Raw genomic sequence first — 19,268 nt, forward strand, 5'->3', positions numbered from 1 at the left:
TTAATAACGATGAATAATGACTCTGGAAATATTAATTCTATAGATTATTAACAGAAAAAAATAAAATAAAAGCATCGATTATATTTTCTTCCTACTGGCAGTACTCAATAGTCACTCAACAGGGCTTTTCTTTTTTTTAACAACCGATTCCTTGCTTATCAATCAGTCAGTTAGCAAGTCTTTTCACGCGGGGTGGGGAGGTGTGTTGGGGAAGTCTGGCCAAGGTGGGGTCTCCAATGTAACCAAACCTCACTCACTGCGTCATACTCTGATTTGCCCCGATTGGAAAAGTAGCCACGCCACCTCCACCATACACAGCAATTAAGTAACTTTTGGTTGGTAACATTTCCTATCCACGATTTCTCACAAACCGGTTTACTCCTGGCACTGGCCGTTTAAAATGTATTTCACATCGGCGACAAAGCGGTTTCTCTTTCTAACCAGCAGGGTCACCCGGTAATCCTGGAAGATTGCCACCTAAATATAAGGCTCTAAATCAGCTCTTATTAGCAAACTTCTGAGGCAATTTTCGACCATAGCTCTAATTTAGCTCTCTTTAGCCCCCCCCCTTCCTTTTTTGGGCAATCTTCGATCATCATAGCTGGTTGGGTTACATTTCTCTTAATAACTATGTCACATCTACTATTATGCCATTAATATAAGAATTAGTGACCTCTTTTGTCTTGTTTTTACCATTAATATTTTTTTGTGACCGACTGCAATCTTTAGCACCACATAATGTCCAACTGTTAACGGTATCAAGCAGTTCTTTGTAACAGATCAATTTGTACTGCTATAGTTCCTTTGCTATGTTTAGGTGAAAAGAGGCAAAATTAAGATTCATAATCGCAGTTCCTCTTTCCACTTTCTTTTCGTTAAGTGAATTGGAAAAGTTTGAGTCGCACAACGATGTTCACTCTACACATGTCTGAACGCTTCTTTCTTAGAACTGCCCGTCTATGGAATAAGTGTTCTGCTGACTTGCTTCTTGGCCGACTACAATATCGTTGCCTGCAAGTCTAATGTAAACAAGTTCGGAAAAGTTTGACGAATTTTCTTTCTACACAGGTCTGAACGCTTCTGCCCCCCCCCAGCAACCTGCTTTTATGGTGCCTGGATTCACTTCAAAACTCCGTGTGAGACGTGATTTTTCGAGAACTGTGCGGGACCGTTGGCATTAAAAGCCCACGGTCGCCATCTTGGATCATTTCATTTTTCCTTCTCAGCCCGCGAGACAGACAGATACGAGCACGTTTTTGCGGTAAGCCTTCTCTATTTTTTCCACATCACGCACATATATTATCTAGCTCCTCGTATAATATGCTGCGAAACGGTTCAATCCCTGAAACCATTCGACGGATTATATCTTTTGTGGCCGATAACACTGATTTCAACGGTAACATACCTTGTACGCCAGCTATTAATCTTTTAAATCCCTTTTTCGAATTCTTTTTACATTCCAAGGAATTCTTGTAATATTTTAAATTAATACTCCTGTAACACTGGAGGTCTTCCTTTTCATTTCCATTTCATTGCTCATTTATCTCCATAAATATTTTAGGTCTTTGTCTTCGATTTTGCAAAAGTTGGGCAGATGAACAGCTACAGCACTGTGTATGTTTCAAAACATTATCTTTTTATTTTTTGTAATCACACTTCCCATCTTATTGATTTCATACATTCCAATTATGATGTCGATTTTATCAATGATGTCATGCATTACAATATTTTTCACTTTTATTCGTATTCTACATAATTTTTATACTCACTTTCCTGGATTTTTTTAGTTTCCATTTCTTTTCAATGGTTATCACATTGTCTCTCCGACCACAAACACTCACATGTTTGGAATTAAGTTAAGTCGTGGTGCATCCAATATCAACACGGGTTTTCTTTAATCATTATTTCTTTATTGGAAGAAACTAACCCTAACTCCTTCATTCTCTTGCATGGGATGCTACAAGCGTAGAATCTCACACTTGCTCGTTACATGGGTAAGGTTGTTACATTTAAATAATCCGCGACGCTCGGCGAAAACCGGCGGCTGACGCCATGTTCCGAGCAAATCCGAGCGGCTAGTTAGTTACGTCGGGTCTAAATTCTGTACAAATACAAAATAGACTACTAAGTTCTGAATGCTTTTCAGAAAGTCAGTTTCAAAAGTTTAGATACTTAACTCGAGAGCTTTTATAGGCTTATAAAAACCTAACAGCCAGCCATGGTTCTCCCCTGAATGTGCTGCTGCCATCGCACACAGAAATCACTTTTTCCGTAGCTACCAACGTAATAGATGCACTGAAACTAAAGCTACTTTCAGGACCGCCAGCAACCACTGTAAAAGAGTAATAAAAAATGCAAGAGAACTATATGCTTAATCTGTTAAATCCAAATCTCAACTTGCAACAAATCCTCGTGTATTCGATATTATCCGCCACCGTTCCTTCTCGTTCTCGTTCTAAGCTGTCCAACAAAAAAATCAGTTCAACTCTCATGCTTTAGAATTCGTCCCTTTTAACTGTTACCAATTCTGTACATATGCAAATTAATGGCATTCGTTCACCAATGAGCGATCTACAAAATTATGCTTGTATTTTCTTTTCTACATTATCTGATTGCAATTTACAGGCTAAGCAAACACGAGTTCGTTTGTGAGGATGATTTCTATGACATTATATCCGTTTTTTTGGTAAGCTGCTGTATTTCCTTTTATATTTTTAGAATTGCATGTCTTATCATTTCTATGAGGTTGAACTCATGATTTTTTTATGGTTTCACTGCATTATTTTGATGAACGTTAATTTCATTGTTGAAACATTCTCTCTGCGACCAGAATTCAATGTCGGAATTTATTCATTTAAAAGAGGCTTCATCAAATTAGCTTCCCTTGTACATGAGTGATTACGTTTATATATTTTCAGTCTTGAATTCTCATAAGCTTTGATTTTTCCATAAGATAAATATTTCTTTGATATTCGGCGTCATCTCAATCAAATATAATTTCACAGACACATGCACATATATATACATATATATACACATGTATTTGTGTGTATTTCCATTTTCAATTATTAATTTTGTTTAGGCGCATTACTATACTTTCACTAGAGTTGTTTTTTTTACATAGACGTCACCACTTATCAAGGCCGATAGGCCACTCAATGGCAAGGGGTAAAGAGTGTAGAGTAGTCAAAAGGACAATATAGTAGTCGATAGTAATGGAAGTTCGGTAAATTTGTTAACTTAAATGTAACGGCTCATCAGAAACTTGTTCACGTTGGACTTGAAGACAACCATATTATAGACAGCTGGAAAGCAGGAAAACGGAAGACAATTCCACAGTCGTGCAGTTCTAAGAAAGAAGCTTTGATCATGGAATCTGTTTAGGTTTAGGCACAGATAAAGAGTGGGGGGAGTTATTGATAGTGTTTTCAGCTAGACGAGTGATTCTTGTGAAAATTTGGCGAGGGGGGGACCATAGATTGAAGCGCAGTCGAACACTTTCCATGAAAATAACCATAAAGCAGATACAAACTCGCAACATCTTTTCTGTGAGATAGAGGTTGCAGCGAAGAGAAAAGGATATCTCCCACCAGGCCACGAAGTTTATTTTGAACCCTATCAAGGCAGAATAAGCCTTTTCTAGCAGCTCCTGCCCAGATGTGGCAACAGTATTCCATCCTTGGGCGTATCTGCCTCTTATATAGATAGAGAATTGCATCAGCAGTGAGATATCTACTGGATCGATAGAAGGATCCCCCCATTTTTCACGCGACCTTGGCAACAGATTTGATGTACGTATTCCATTTAAGATCAAGAGTAAAGGTCAAACCCAGAAGCCTGTCAAAACTTGAGGCCTCCCCAAGACGAGAGCCATTCATTTTAATTGATGATGCCAGATGCGGATCAGAACGTTGATGATGTAAAGATAGAAGCTTGGTTTTAGATGCATTAAAAGTAACCAGCCACCACTTTCCCCATTGTACAACGTGATCAAGATCAGAGGAGAGAGAATCGGAGAGAACTTGGTCGTTTACTGTCTTAGATGTGCTACAATAGATGGTAGTATCGTCAGCACAAATGTCTACGAATGATGTAAGGATGTGATTTGGAAGATCATTAATGTAGATCAGGAAAAAAGTTAGGCTCAGGATGGACCCCTGAGGGACTCCGGCATTAATACTGTGAGCCTCTGATTTTTGCCCATCAACTACTACTCTTATGAACCTATCAGAGGGAAATGATTTTATAGTGTAGAAGACATTACCAGCTATACCATAGCTGGAGATCTTGCGGAGTAAACCTTTATGCCATACCCTATCAAAGGCCTTTGATATGTCAAGAGCAATTGCTCTAGAAAGGTTGCCTCTGTCTAGAGATTTGCTAATCCTATGAGATATAACTGTAAGCACATCTGCTGTAGATCTAGCAGAACGGAAACCATATTGTGTGTCACTAAGAAGGTTATCTTGTTGAGATGGTTGATTACTTCTCTATTTAACACAGATTCCAGCAACTTACTCATGGCGCACAGGAGACTTATAGGCCTGTACTGAGAGGAGGATGAGCGATCACCTGAATTCTTACATACAGAGCATACTGATGAGATTTTTCAGGGTGATGGAGAGATATTCTCCTGAAGACAACGTTTAAACAGTTTTGTAAGTATGGGCGCTAGTTCTGGTTTAATTTTTTTGAGTACTATAATTGGAATACCATCAGGGCATGTTGCTTTACTGGAATCAAGTTTTTTGATTAGCTTGGCAACATTACGTACAGATATTTGTATATCACATAGCATGTTTTCTGATACAGGAGGAAATATTGGGGGTTGGCGGCCTTGCTCGCAAAGAGTAGAATTAGCTACAAAGTTCTTAGCAAAGAGTTTAGCTTTGTCTGATGCTGGCGAAATTAACTCAGGTCCATTGATGATAGTTGGGATAGAGCACACGCTTATGTTCAGAATTCTGTTTGCTATTTGCCAACACTGGTGGACTGAGCATATAACTCTCTTGCATTCTTTATTACTTTCTTACAATGGTTGCTGGCAGTTCTGAAACCAAGATTCTATCTTTGCATCATCAACGCTCTGATCCACAACTGGCATCAGTTGAAATGGATTGCTCTCGTCTTGAGGAGGCTACATCATGTTTTGACAAGCTTCTGGGTTTGACCTTTATCCTGATCTGAAATGGAACACGTACATCAAATCTGTTGCCAGGGACGCTGGGAAAATGGTGGGATCTTCTACCGCTCCAAAAGATATAGTGTATCGATATACTGAACGATGGAGAGGTACGTCTGAGGACTTATTACATTTCAGTTTTTTATTTTTATTATTATTAGTAGGAGGGGTGGTGGTGGTGGTGGTGGTAGTGGTGGTAGTGGTTTTAGCATCTGTTATAATTTTTCTGTATATAATTGTCCTTATGTGTGTCTATCTATGTGTATCTATTTATTTATATTTCTGTTAAGGTTTTTTGTTTTTTAATATGTCTATGTAGATGTTTTTGTGCGTTGTATATATATATGTGTGTGTGTGTGTGTGTGTGTGTGTGTGTGTACTTGTAGATGTTTTTGTGCGTTGTATATATATATATATGTGTGTGTGTGTATGTGTACTTGTAAATGTTTTTGTGCGTTGTATATATATATATATATATATATATATGTGTGTGTATGTGTGTGTACTTGTGTGTTTATGGGTTTACTTATGTATGTATCAATGTGGGTAAGTATGTGTAAGTATGTATGTGTGCATGTGTGTATATGTATATATAGATATATATATATGTAACTGTGTATATATATATATATATATATATATATATATAACTGTATACATATATATATACTTTTATCAATATCGGTATATGATTGACATAAAAATTCGTGACAATATCACTGTTGCTGCTATTATAAATAATATTATTATCGCCATCTTTATTACCGTTTTTTATCATTATTACTAAAAAAAATTATGCTTATTTCTAAATTTGTTACTATAATTACTAATTTACTATTATTATTATTAGTATTAGTATTTTATTATTATTATTATTATTATTATTATTATTATTATTATTTTGTCATATTTATCATCATCATGACTTTTCCACAGCCTTAATAAGCTATTATTCTGCAACACTTAAAACTTTATAATCCTCGCTCCTCCAATTTTTTGATAATGACATCGAATTTAACACTTCATAGAAAGATCTGTTTCGTTCTGTCTAGACAATTTCCGGTCAGCGTAATACGAGCTTTCACGGACTGATTTTTCCCCGCTAAGCCTGAACTTAATTACTTTAAAATTTAATTTGAAATCACTTTTTCTAATTAAGCCTATGATTAAAGTTCTCATATCGGATTTCTCTCTTTTTACTATTAGGTCCCATTTGACTGGGGACAGACTTCTCTTTGGACTACTGCACTGCTCGGAAAAAACAATTTTAATTATTTCAGCTATTTTAAAGGCTTTCCAATGGATTATATGCATCGTCACGCTGAACTTATTTTGGAATCCATTCTCTCTACAAAACTGTCTTACATTTCGCATCAACTTTAAATGATTTTCACGCAACCTTACATATTATACGCGGTTTGTTTTTATATATATATTTTTTGCATATCCAACAGTTTTCACTTTTTTTATTGGGCACTTTATAACTACAATAAATTGCGGTTTCACTTAATGCCTTAACTAGCAAATACTAGAATTATTAAAACGTATATATATATATATATATATATCATTTGAAGTAATTTGCTCTCCTCCCTCATAAAATCCCTTTTTTTAATATTTACCAGAGATATTCAATAGGGTTAAAGTCTGGAGAACACGGTGGTCATGTCATGATAGTTTCTCCAAAGAAGCCCATAGATTCAAGGAAGGCTGTAGTCGCCCTAGCAGAATGGAATCGTGTATTGTTATGCATGAAAAATAATCTGACAGCGACGTGAAAATGGTAGGTCATCTAGCCATAGTGACAAATGTTTATCCAAAAAGATCGTGTATGCATTGCTGGTAAGTTTTACCCCCTCTGGAACTTGAAATGGTCCAACCAACTTATCCCTAATGATTCCCACCCAAAAAAAATGATGTCTCCACCCCCTCGTTGGCAATGATGAAAGGTTTGGAGTGTCGTTAGAGTCCCAAACTATGGGCCATCCATCCGAACCGTCAAGAGTAGCACGGGTCTCCTCTGCAAATAGGACACGTTGGAAATCCATTTTCATGTAATTCTGTGCCTAAGTCTTTCGTTTTTCCCTATGTTGTTTGCTCCATGGAGGCTTTGGAATAGGTTTAATGTTCCTTGTCATCCCTTTTAACACATTACATCGAGCCTGTCTGGATCTTGGAGCGATTCCAGCTCTTGCAAAAATAGAAGCACTGGTGCTGTTTGTGTTTCGGTTCACTTCTCTACGAATTTTCAGAATATCACGATGTGTAAGGTTTCTTTTGGTGTCCTTATCCTTTCTGGATTTGGTTTTAGGGTTGTTTACCAATGAAGCGAAAGTTCTTGGATTCCTTTTCAGCTCCATAGCTAAATCTTTGATGAACAATCCTTCTGCGAGTCCAGCAACAATCCTTTCCTTTTCGATAACCGTTAATCGCCCCATTTTTTGGCATCCTAAAAGACCTGCAATAAACCGATGGACAGTATAAATTACTTGATAATAAATAAAATTGTCATTACTTCGTGAATACTGCATGGATTTGAATACAATTTTGGGAAATAACTAACCTTGAAACAGTAATTTAATGATACAATTTTTATTTTTGTGTTACGTATATTTAGTGAAATATTGATATTTTACTAATCTCAAATAAAGCGATTGACACAGTGTATATATATATATATATATATATATATACATGAAAGTCGTTTCAAAATTAGATACTCCAATTTTTTTCAAATAAAAAGATTGAAGAGTTTCGAATACAGTCGTGGTATCATTAAAACAAGTGATGTTTTGTGTTCCAATGTGTCCAGAATGTTTTTCGACGTAACCATCACCATTCTCAGTACAAAATTCTTATGTCAGTGATGAACGCAGTTCTGATTCGGAATCGCGCCCATAACAGTAGTTGCTTTCTTAGTATTTAGCACTACCAATATCTGCAAAAGAGAGATGAAAATTAAAGCATATGTTATTACTGGACGAATACTTTGTATAATCAAATCATTCTTAGACAAGGGGATAATACAAGTTGTATTGTCAAAACAATTGGTGTTTCACAAGGGTCGATTCTTGAACCTTTATTATCTCTGATTTTCATCAATAACCTCCCTGATAAAATTGCCTTTGAGATGCGTATATTTGCTGATGATACCACGCTCTATAACAGGCAAGGGGTTACAACGAATGAACACATATTTAAGACAATGATTGAAACCCAAGACAAAGACTATCTCTGGTGGAATGGGGACATAATTGGATCGTAACATCTAATACTGACAAAACTAAGCTTCTTTTCTTTAACAATTACTTTCTTATCCATTGATTGTCATTGATTGCAAGTAATATGCTACCCAAAAGATTTTTGTTGAAACCTCTCGGTTTAACATTTACAGGCAACATGAATTGGACCAATACAAGTTTGCTGCGAAGAACATTCGCTCTATCTACTGTGCTAGAAAGTAGCTCACGCTTAAGCGCATCCTATATCTCTTCACTATTCGCAATGGAGTATTGCTGCCACATCTTGGCTTGCCAATCTATCACTTGTCTGTCGCTCTTAAATAGGGTCCAAAAAAGTGTCTCCAATCTAATAACTTCCTCAGTATCAACCAAACTCCAACCTCTGTCCCATTGCCGAAATGTTGCATTTCTGTGCCTGTTTGACTCGTAGTTTAATGGAATTTTGCTCTATCGAACGCAAGTATATATATAACTGTTCTCTCTCATTCCATCCGTGTTCGCAAATATTTAAACTGCCCCCTTCATTTTCCAGACACAGATGATAACACCCAACTCACAAATGGACTCGATAACATTGTTAAATACTGTATTTAGCATTGCATTGCAATACATTTATTCGAATTTCATAATTCCATTCTTCAATGACGCTAATTTTGCGGCATACATCTCATCTCTGAGATATCCACATAAAAAGAAATCAATTGATGTAAAGTCTGGTGAACGTGCAGGAAATTTACCGTTACTATTTTTTTCTTTTTATCCATTTGTTTGTATATGTTGCATCGGGGTAAGTCCGTATATTACGGTAGTAGTAGAGAGATTTATCTTGCTGGAACTGAATTCCCTCGTGCACAAACATTTTTCCAATCCCCGGACTGACATTTTCAATCCGTAAGTTTAAGTAAACTGGGCCATTTACAGTTTGGTAAAAAATAGTTTGGTTCAACGATTCCCAAAACTAACATCCTGCACAACACTGTAACACCTGGTAAGTTAAAATGGTGTTCCTTACTCGAATGTGAATTTCCACGGGCCAGTATGTGCAATTATGTCGGTTGACTGAACCATTTAACTTTAAGGTAACGCCCTCACCCCATAAGATTTTTGTTTAGAAAGACTGCATCCTCTGGGAATTTGTTCAGATACCATTCACAAAACTGAACCCTACGATCAGGACCGTCTTGATTGAGATCTTGAACTAATGTTGAAATGTAACTTTTCCAATGATCTCACTCCAACGTCCGATGAATACTCGATTTGTGGATACTTATCTCACTATATGATCGATCCATTTAGGGATCGGAAAAGTATTTTTTTTATAATTGATTGTATTTATTGTGATGGTAGATACTCGTGGTCTTCCAAATCGTTGCGTGCTGATGTTGTGCACAGTTCCGTAATCATCATTTTATTTCTCTCCTGCGTGAAATAGTACGTAGTATTGTTGGAGTCTTCTGACACTGTCTATTTTTTACATAGGAGTCACCATTTACCAAGGCCCAGAGCCCACTCGGGGATAAGGACTAATGAGTGTACAGTAGGAGACAATATTGTAGTAACCAATAGAAGTGTAAATTTGGTAAATTGGATAACTTAAGGGGAACGGCTCATCAAAAACTTGTTTACGTTGAACTTGAAGACGACCATATTGTAGTCAGCTGGAAAGCAGAAAAATGTAAGAGAGTTTCATAGGTGTGCAGTTCTAAGAAATCTACGTTTAGATTTAGGCACAGATAAAGAGTGGGGGAAACTATTGATAATCTTTTCAGCTAGACGAGTGTTTCTGGTGCCAGTTTGCTGAGGGGGGGGGCATAGATTGGAGCTCAGACGAGTACTTGCTATGAAAATAATAATAATAAAGCAGAGGCAGGCTCGCAAAGTCTCTTCTGTGAGAAAGAGGTTGCAAGGAAAAGTGTGTGTGTGTGTGTGTGTGTGTGTGTGTGTGTGTGTGTGTGTGTGTGTGTGTGTGTGTGTGTGTGTGTGTGTGTGTGTGTGTGTGTTGGAGTCTTGACGAGATACAGAAATATGAAGATGTGGATCCATCCGCATAGACTCTTTAAAATATGTATATATAAAATATATAGATGTATGTGTGTGTGTATGTGTGTGTGTGACCATGAAAAAAATATATATATATAATAAAAACATAATTTTTATAACGCAATATGCCTGAGGATGGTGGAAGTATTCCTATCGAAAGCGCTCTCTGAAGAAACTTATGGATATAACCTAAACAATTTAAGAAAACCGAAAAAAAAACTATTCGGAGATTGGAGAAGGTAAATAGAAAATAGTGAAACAGAAAAATTCCGTGCTTTTTAATAATACTTGTCTCAATGAGAATATGCTGCCTATATATATATATATATATATATATATATATATATATATATATATATATATATATATATATATATATATATATATATATTCGCGACAGATTCCTTCTTAGAAGGTAAACTTCACATTAACTTGTTTGTTTTATCTACTTGGCACTTTTAGCGATTTTTTTTATATAACTTTTCACATTTTTCCTTTCTACAAAAGGAACACAAACTTAAAGTTTGTCTCGCTTTCTTTTCCATGTTCAATATGTTCTCTTATAACATATGTTGGAATATCTATTTTCATCGCTCGATGGTCTTTGCCTTTAGAGCGCTAAAACGTTTTCTCTTGACTTTCATTAAGATTATCTTTTGTGTACAACATGGAGCCGCCGTTCTCCAGGGATGAAAGAATGGTTTTCCTGGCGATCCTAGCAGTAGCGCGAATGATCATTTGCATCACGCGCCTCAATTTGATCCGCGAAGGGACATCTGTTCCTGATCGGGATCTGATCGTTTACTTTAAACATTTGCTTAAAGTAAAGATCAGATGCGATTGGAAGAGGTTGCCTAGAGTGGAATTTGACAAGAGGTGGGTGCACAGCACTAGTTTGTGCATCCGTCGAGGAGCCAAGTTTCAATACGTGTTCCCTCCTTGAGCATGGCACGGGCGGTGCTGGGTCCTTCGGAACCCATCCCACTTAGATTTTAGTTAAGACATTTTAAGAAGACTCTTGGCCGGTGGTACGATTGAGATCCTGTTCCTGATTTTATTTTTTGCTATTAGAGAACCTCTGAGTCTGCCCAACCTCGCTGCACCTCATCTTTGTTTTCTGATACTCCCGGTCATCCCCCTACTCAGAGATCACCTTCCTACCCCCTCCATCCGTTGCTTTATTTTCTCCCACTTCCATTAAGGCTTCTTCCCCAAACCCCATTAGGGATGCCCTGCTTGTTTTCGGTTCCCCGGAAAACAGTGGGGGATCTAGCCACATAGAATAGTACAGGGGGGCCTTACTAACAACCCAGTAGTATTTATTTTTTTTTTTTTTTTTTAAATGAACTCTTTTTGATTAGTTTTTTCCCACTCCACGAACATTTTATTCTAATAAATTCAAAAACTTTTATTTTCCAATGCAGTCGAGCTTTATTTTATCACACATGCATATACAAAAAAACAAAACAAAAGAAATGCACACACAACATACAGATATGATTATACAAATTGTAAATATGTTATTTTTTACACTGAAACGCTGGGTTTCTTAGTTAGATTAGGTTCCACAGAGTGAATGAGGTATTTTGGTAAATGTTGCCAGTCAAGAGTAAGACCACAAAGTCTTCATCATGTCATTTAGTCACAAAGACCCTGTAACCCCCCTCCCAATTTCTTATAGGGCCTTGTGCCTAATTTTGTTTTCTGTGACCGTTGATATGTCTTTTGTAAAACTTTACTTTTTATGAATGTGTACATGTACTTTTACTGAAAATAAAATGTATAAATAAAATATATATCTTTTATAAATGGTAAAGCAAGCCGCTCAGATGTGGTCAATACGTACGGATACTCAAGTTTCTGTGCATAAGTCTTTTTGTGTTTATATTTTTTTCAAATCGACGTTCCACATGCTAGACAAAGACGGATATCATGAAAGCGATAAGGTTATTAAAATTATTTCCATCGCTCTATTCAGGTCCTGGCTCATCACATCAATCTTAAGCAGGTAAAGCCTGTGGTTTCCTAGAAAATGTACAATTTTTTTTTAAAGATGCAAACTTGTGATAAAACTACAATTGATAAATGTAACTGTTGACAGAAGAATGCAAATTCGTGAAAAACGATGAAAATCCATAACAAAAAGATACAATTGGGTGATAAAATTTGCAAATTGCTGACAGGAATGAAGCGATTGTCGACGGAAACACGAAAATTGGAGACGATGAGATGTAAATTATATAAATCATGTAATTGGCGACAAAAAATGCAAATTTGTAACATAAACATAGGAAGTGCTTATAATCTATAATATAAATCTCACCCACCTGTTTAAATGCATGAATATATGTATGTATGTATGTATGTATGTATGTATGTATGTATGTATGTATGTATGTATGTATGTATGTATGTATGTATGGAGAGGGCTCCCGTAAGCCGTGGTGAAGGCAACCTTTCTAGGAGAAGCAAATCTCTGATTTAAAAAAACCATAAAGCGGAAGACCATTACCTGCATTAAGCTGGTCTGCAGTTTAATTTGTTGCTGGCTATCTTGCTCTTGCTTGTTGCTGGATCTCAACATTTTGAACCGAGAGAGAGACTTAGCTGTCGTACAAAGCTAAGACTCTGTAACATCATATTTGTATAGATACTTCCTCAGGCATTTGGGCTCATGGATTTTAAATGTCTGAGGGAGTGGCACTCGTCTGACAAGACGTTGCAATCATCATCATCATCATCATCATGTATGTATCTATGTATGTATGTATGTATGTATGAATGTATGTATATATGTATGTATGCCTAAGGGTGCAGTTGGCGGAAAGAGAAATGTATCAGGTTAGATGGACATATGGCAACGAGAGATTTTTAAGTGGGCGTCAAGATGGGAGATGGGGAGAAAATTTTAACTGGGCGTCGAGATGGGGAGATGGGGAGAAAAAACGGTAATAAATGCTTTTGTTAAAAAATAAAAAATGCTGACCCGGATTTTTTTTAGGTTTTTTTTTTTGTCCTTTCCGATAGTACTGAGCTGCTTGGGGGTCCGAGAGAGATTTGAACTGTAATGAACACGGTTCTCTGCGTAACGGTTACGTTACGTTATATGTGGTTCATCTCAAAGATCAATCTGACATTCATGAATAAATATTTATAAAATTATGGACATCTCCCACTTCGATGGTGTGTATATGGTATATTCTAGAATTCCAATTTTCACAACTCTGCGCTTTAAATTAGGCTATATTTCGACAATTACGCATCGAACTTTGCTTTCCAAGTAGTCTATTGTGTCTGGTCTATAAGTGTAAACATGGTACTTTACATATCCCCAATGAAAATAATCTTATGTGGTTAAACCGTGCGTTGACAGGTCGGTTTCGTGAAACTATTTGTTAATCTAATATTTCTCTCAGTAAATTGATCGTATCCTTCGTTTTGTGGCATATGGCTTCGTCCGGCTGAAACGTCATGGTGAATTGCCAAACTAAGCTGAACACAAAATAAGCGACAGTTACAAAATAAGCCATTAAAGAAAATAAAGTTGTCAATTTAAAGTTTGCCGCTTCTGCAGAACATCTTTTATTCTGATACTGTACACTAACTTTACTGTCCTCCATCAGCGAATGGGGGATCAATCTATTAGGCTGACAAGGAAGTATTTGTGAAATTTTTAGATATCATTTCAAATGATAAAGTTTCATTATAATACCTTTATTCTATATATCATTTTAAAAAGCGTTTTTTTTGTTGTTGTTTTATATAATCGTTTAAATTACAATCGTTTAAAAACAATTATGTCTCCTTTGCAGAACGTTGAATACAAGATAAGAAAAAAAAGGAAATCCGAACATTTTTCTTATTTCAATTTAAGTTGGTCCGAAAGAGTCCTGAAACAGCTCAGGACAAATTTTGAAGATGATGAGCGTAGTGGTCGGCATCAGATGTTGACAACAATCAATTAAGAGCCTTAGTCGAAGCCAATAGATGCACAATTGGTCGATAACTTGCTTCTGAATTAGACGTAATTTATACGATGATTCCCAACCACTTGAGAGAGATTGGAAAGACATAAGAACTTAACAAATGGGTGCCTGACGAGCTGAACGGCAACCAAAATAAACGCCTTTAGAAAGTGTCATCTTCCCTTCTTTTACACAACAAGAACGGCCCGTTTCTCGACCGGGTTGTGATGAAAAGTAGGTTCTTCACAACAACCGGCGACGCTCAGCTAAGTGATTAGACGCTGACGAAACTCCACGACACTTTTCGAAGTGAGAATTGCACCAAAAGAATATCATGCTGACTGTCTGGTGGTCTGCGACCGGTCTCATCCATTAGATTTTTTTTAATGCAGGCGAAACCATTGCAGCGGAGTAGTATTGTCAACAAATGTGTGAAATGCATCAGAAACTTTAACAACAACACTAAGCATGAGTCAACAGAAAAGGCCCAATTCTCGTCTACAACAATGCCAAAGTGCATATTGCTAAACCGACCCTGCAAAAGTTGAATGATTTGGATTACGAAACTCTGCCTTGGATTCACTATACTCTTCAGACATCTCAACTACCAACTACGACTTTTCAATCATCTTGGAAACTTTGTGTGTGAAAAATGCTTGAAAAACCTAAGCGATATCAAAAACGTTTTCAGTGACTTCATCGCCAACAGAAGATTTTATGTTACTGGCATAAATACACTTGTTTTGTGTTGGCAAACGCGTTAATTATGATAGTGCCTATTTGGATTAATATTTTTTTTGTTTGACCTGAGATAGTTTCATCTGAATTTAAAAGTTAAAAACAACAAAACCTTTTTGGCATCCTGATCCTTAACATTTATTGTTTTGGGCTCAAATCAAGTTATTAAGTTAGATCCATGTCCAAGGAATCTATATCTAAACTTTCAAGTGTGTAGACCACAAATTGTCGGAAGAGTTTGGTAGAGTTCTCAAAGGTCAAATCGTTGAACTTTGACCTCTTAACCAAATTTCTGGCTGAAAACCCGTACCGCAAAGGAGGAAAAGAACGGGTTAAACCTAACGTTTATGCTGTTACGACCACCGCCAAACCGGAAGCAACATTTTTTAAAATTAAGGCTAGACAATCTAAAGGAGAGGATAACTTTCAAAAATATCGGCGAAAAAAGTGCCCCCCTTGTAGAAAAGTGCCTAGTTAAAGGGGAAGATATTTATTTTTTTAGCCAATTTTTCGATATTTGTCGTCTAAAAGGTCGAACTTTAAAACGATACTGATCTTGGTAAAATCCGTCGCCTCTATTGAAAGTTTAAGGCAGATATGCATACATACATACATACATACATACATTTATATATAAAATTTCGAACCAAACTGATAAAATAGCTTTCCCTATCACTGAATACGCTTTATGTAAAATTTCAAATATTTAGACAAGAAATTGTCTGAGTAATTTGGAAGAGACTACAGAGGTCAATTTTTTTTAACTTTGACCCCTATTATGACCCCTTATAATTTATTTTTTTGGGCTCAAATCAAGTTATTTCAAGTGCGTAGACCCAAAATTGTCCTAAGAGTTTGGTAGAGTTCTCAAACGTCAAATCGTTGAACTTTGACCCCTTAATCGCCAAATTTCTGGCCAAAAATCGATCACATCGATTTTCCCAAATCTCAGTACTCTGTATATCAAATTTCGAATCTGTTGACTAAAAATTGACAGAGTTATTGCGTAGGGAATGTACACAGACACACACACACACAGACACGTTCACTCATATATATATATATATATATATATATATATATATATATATATATATACACGAGGTGCGTGCAATAAGTAATACCCCTGACCCCTTCTAAGTTGTCTGATCTAGCTGACATCTTGCATGTGTAATGATTTATATCTTTCCGGGTTATGTGGCAAATTACAGCTCTGAACTAATTGTGGTTTCTGTTTTACAGGTGTTTGAACTGAGTCAAGTGTGAAATGGAGCCTGTTGAATGTCGAGCAGTGATCCGGTTTTTGTATTTGAAAGGGCGCACACTAGAGGAGTTTTTTGATGAAATGAAAGAAACTTAAGATGATAATGCCTCATCATATGACCTTGTAAAACGCTGGCATCGTAAATTCAAGCATAGCTGGAAGTCTGTGGAAACAGCTCCCAGACCTTGTCGCCCCTCTTCTGCCATTTATGAGGCATCTGTCCGTTTAGTTGAGGCTGCCATTTTGGAAGATCGGCGCATTATTATTCGCCAAATAGCCCAAGATGTCAAGAGTAGTACAGGGTCTGTGGAAACTATCATTCCTGACTATTTGCATATGCATAAGGTGTCTGCCAGATGGATTCCCAGATGGATTCCCAGGTTACTCACATTATTCCAGAAGCGAGAACGCGTCGAGTGCTCAAGGATGAATTTGGAGATTTGCCAAGAAGATGAGTCAAAGTTTTTCAAAAGACTGATTACACAGGATGAAACCTTGGTCCATCACTATCATCCAGAGATCAAAGCCCAGTCAATGCAGTGGAAGCACTTGGACTCACCACCTCCAAAGAGTGCAGACCTCCACTGGCAAGGTAATGCTCATAGTCTTCTGGGACCAGGACAGATTATTGAGGACAGGTTTCCTGGCAAAGGAAACCACAATTATAGGAGCCTATTATGCTTCACTTTTGAGGAAATTAAGGGAAGCTATCAAAATCAAGAGGCCGGGCAAGATCAGCAAAGATACCCTCCTCCTGCAGAATAACGCTCCGGTCCACAACTCGCATGTCGCCAGATCAGAAGCACAGGCGTGTGGTTATGAAATCCTTTCCCATCCTCCCTATTCTCCTGACCTTGCACCTGACTTTCACCTCTTCCCAGCCATGAAGTTGTTTTTGAAAGGAAAGGGTTTCCCAGATGATGCAGCCTTGGTTTCTGAAGTCACATCGTGGTTGGAGGACCAACCTGGGGTGTTCTACCAAAACGGTCTCCAGAGCTGCATCAAACGATGGGAGAAATACATCACTCTGTGTGGTTCCTATATAAAGAAAGACTAATAACTGTGTCAAGTTTCGTTGCTCTACTGCTATTAGAAGTTGGTGAGAGGCAATACTTATTTCACGCCCCTCGTATATATATATATATATATATATATATATATATATATATATATATATATATATATATATATGCTAACGGTTTAAATAACATATTTATTGGTCTGTCATCCTAAAGATTGGTATCTTTGTTGGTCTGTAATGTCGAAGTTTAAAACAGCATTTTTGTCGGTCTGTCATGTTAAATGTTGAAAAAATATTTTCGTTAGTCTTGATAATAGTTGAAATAGTATTTTCGTTGGTTTGTCACGATAATAGTTAAAATAGCATATTTGTTAGTCTGTCATGATAATAGTTGAAATAACATTTTCGTTTGTCTGCCATTCTAAACGTTAAAATAGCATTTTCTTAAGCCTATGGTTAAAGTAGCATTTTACTCAAGAGACGTGCAGACTAAATGTGCTCATCTTACGAATATTGATTGCATCTATTTTCTAATCCATGTAATGTAGCCTGATTGTCATTACCACTTAGGAGATGAGCACAGAATTGCATTGTTGTAATAAGGATAAGAATATAAGACTGTACGTTCTCTATTGTTCATATAAGGTCAATGCGAACGCTACCCTCATTATTCGTAGCGGTATTTCAATTATATCGACGTTAAAAAAATATTCTCTAAAAGTTTATATAACTTTTTTATTAACGTGTCGCCACTTATCAAGACCAAAAGCTACTCGACGATAAAGGCTAATGATGTTTCCGGAATTTTCGGGATGAGGATTGATTGCTGTATTATTTGGATTCTTTGGGCTACTGTTTATTGCTTTGGAGTTATTTTCACAGCGTTTCGGCTGATTTAACTTCCGACCTTCTTCAGATCTACCTTGTCGAACTAGGACTTTTTTCTATCAATTTCTGTAATCTTTCTGTTGAACTCGAAATCTGAACAGCATTTCGAACGGAATCCTTTATTAAATACCCTTGCGGATTAAATAAATGGTTAAGTTCGAAATTCCGGGCAGATTTCCAAGTTCGACAGAAATGTTCTGAGTTTGACAAGATGTCACTGAAGAAGGTCAGCGGTTACATTGATCAAAACGTTTTGAAAATAATACTGAAGATGAGAACGTCCGAAGAATCCGAATATTTCGAAAGGTTTGTTAAATGGGCGATTGGACACCACTGTGATGATTGCAAACGGGTATTGACATTTCGCAGAGTTTTATTATTCAAGAGGACGGTTTACCAAGACTTTGTTTACATTGGACTTGAAAACGACTATTTTGTAATCAACTGGGAAAAAGCTCTGCACGTTATGTTTCGTAGACAGGTAGTTCTAGAAAAATGTTTGCTTATGAAAGGTATGTTTAGTTTAAGACACACAGAGGAAGAAGAGGAGATTATTCACATTTGTTGTAGCTAAACAAGTTCTTGTAAAAAATTTACAGCGGAAACCATAGATAGTTGCGTCGGAAACCTCCCTTGAAAATAATGATAGAGCTGTGGGGAAGAGATAGTGGCTGCGGGGAAGAGATTTCGAAATCGGTGTTGTACTCTGTCAAAATTAGAAAGGGTGGTCGGAGCAGCACCTCCACAAATGTGACAACAGCACTCAATCTTAGTAGATATTTGACTTTTATTCAAATTACGGATTATGTCAGACGTGCGATACTTTCTGAAAATGTTGATTTTCCAGTGACCTTAGTGTTGCACAGGTGACGGACGAGGCCGGAAATATCGGATGCCTTGTATACACGTAAAGTTAGGATCTTGGCAA

The 19,268-nt window shown here is 36.9% G+C and overlaps 1 protein-coding gene across 8 annotated transcripts in view; it reads left to right on the forward strand.

Moving 5' to 3' along the window:
- The window catches only part of LOC145246571 (cytosolic phospholipase A2-like), a 594,967-nt gene that overhangs the window by 246,154 nt on the left and 329,545 nt on the right, over positions 1–19,268 (forward strand). Inside the window, exon 1 of one of the 8 annotated variants that reach the window (XM_080108181.1) lies at positions 1,244–1,261. The exons of the other annotated variants lie outside the window; for them this stretch is intronic. The gene's annotated coding sequence lies outside the window, so the exon portion shown is untranslated. Of the gene's footprint in view, positions 1–1,243; positions 1,262–19,268 lie in introns of those variants that run through there. 8 annotated transcript variants of the gene reach the window in all.

This window comes from Euprymna scolopes, chromosome 24, assembly GCF_053919585.1.
Source record: "Euprymna scolopes isolate OS-2025 chromosome 24, ASM5391958v1, whole genome shotgun sequence".
Lineage (NCBI taxonomy): Eukaryota > Metazoa > Mollusca > Cephalopoda > Sepiida > Sepiolidae > Euprymna > Euprymna scolopes.